The following is a 1,958-nucleotide window of genomic DNA, read 5'->3' as shown; positions in this document are numbered from 1 at the left end:
ATAAATAATTATATATACATTCATATATATATATATATTATAAAAAAAGATTAGCAAAATATAATTTTTTGATTTACAGAATAATGCAGATGACGTTAATTCATGATTTTGCCGAATGTATTGTGGAAGACATAACAATCTGATAGTGGCATACCATCGGATGAAAAACATAGAATGGAAGATGATGCTATGGAGGAGATTTGTAAGGGTGATAAGGGACCTGAGATATTACAAATATTTCGTGTAAGAAAATATTTTTGTGTTCTAATTGTTTAAATATCTAATTATATATATAATATTTACTAATATTTTACCTGCTTTTTTAAAAATATTTAGGAATATGCAAAACAGGAAACTCCTGACGCACAGTATGTGAAAGACTTGGACAGACTACACTTGGTAATGCAAGCGTACGAATACGAAAAAAGGGACAACATTCCGGGAGAACTCGACGAATTCTTCATTTGGATGAACGGCAAGATCAGACATCCTTTTATCAACAAAATTACTATTGACATAACCGAAGAGAGGAACAAGTTGTATCGCAATATAAATATTTCGAAATAACAAAAATCGTAATCTAAAGACAAAAAGCTGGAAGCCAGCTTTCAAATACTTCAAATGATATTTTATACGTTAGATCGGTTACTATGTCAGGCGCTATTAAACAATGGCTATTAATGTTACACATAATTTTAATACATAAGTTTTTGATATAGGTATAGTATTATAAAACAAGCATGTAAAAATTGATTAAGTTATTCGATCGTTCATTGCATAGATCTGATCATATAGAATATATCAGTTCTATCCAATAATAATTATAAGAAATTTATTTATGTATTTCATATTTTTTCGTCTCAAATTAATATTTTTTTTCTTATTTAAAAGGAGTATGTTGTGGAATGAAAGATATGTATGTATATATATTTTATTTTTATATATTATATCTCAATTATATTTACTGCAGTAAATTTTCGATGAGTAAAGCGATTACCAAATATTAGCTTTTAGACAATATTTCATAGAGGATATTTCGTAGAGAAGAAAGAGTATAGGAAAGCGATATTAATCCAAACTTGCACTTTAATGAGTGCAGTTTTAGGTATAGAAACAAAGAGATATGTATACTTACTGCCTTTATATTTTTAAAAGTGTATGTAAGAGATTCCAATTCTGTCAATTTGTTGACAATTCACTTTGTGTTACTTTATTTAGTTATTCTTCAAAAATCTTAATTCATTTTGTTCATCAATAATAATATGCTTAAATATATGCCTCACGCAAAACAAGATATATAATTTAATTTCTTGTATCTTCCATTTTTCGTAACAAGTTAATGTAAATTGATAAATGTTTATAATTCAGAATCTTTTATGGTTTGAGCAAATTCCATGTTTTAAATTGCGTATTTCTAAACAGTTATTTGTAGAATATTAGTTCTTACATTTGCAGCATTTTCAATTTTTTATCAATCAATTTTATGAATTAAATATAAAACTCATCTTACACAGAGTAATTACATTAAATTAAGAGTGTATGTAATAATGAAAACTTATAGTTTTGAAATAAGAAATAAAAATTTTTAATACATGATATTGTGCATATAATTTCACCATTCAACAATTTAATAAACTTGTCCAACTTGTGTATCAGTATACTCTTTTTCATTATTGAGTAGAATAAATAAGGTTTATCATTAATAACATAAATAACATTATAATATACAAAATATTTCATATCTTTTATATTAGCTACTAATTGATGACTTTCTGGAATTATACACAGCTAGTTTATATACAATATATAATATATACAATATTATAATACAATCTGTTAATAAAAAAAATTGTTTTTAAATGATAACATTACATATATAATTATTCACAAACAGATGTCACATATATTTTTATGTCACAAAAGAAAGGAAAAGAAAAACAAATTGAGATTTAAGCATT

At 24.8% G+C, this 1,958-nt stretch overlaps 1 pseudogene; it reads left to right on the top strand.

Annotated features, from left to right (window-relative positions):
• The first annotated feature begins 79 nt into the window (after positions 1 to 79).
• On the top strand, positions 80 to 1,496 carry LOC105460710 (annotated as a pseudogene).
• Positions 1,497 to 1,958: the final 462 nt, after the last annotated feature.

Source organism: Wasmannia auropunctata, unplaced genomic scaffold, assembly GCF_000956235.1.
Source record: "Wasmannia auropunctata unplaced genomic scaffold, wasmannia.A_1.0 LD317039.1, whole genome shotgun sequence".
Taxonomy (NCBI): Eukaryota; Metazoa; Arthropoda; class Insecta; order Hymenoptera; family Formicidae; genus Wasmannia; species Wasmannia auropunctata.
Note: the sequence above shows the minus strand (reverse complement) of the source record. Positions and strands in the feature narration are given on the sequence as shown.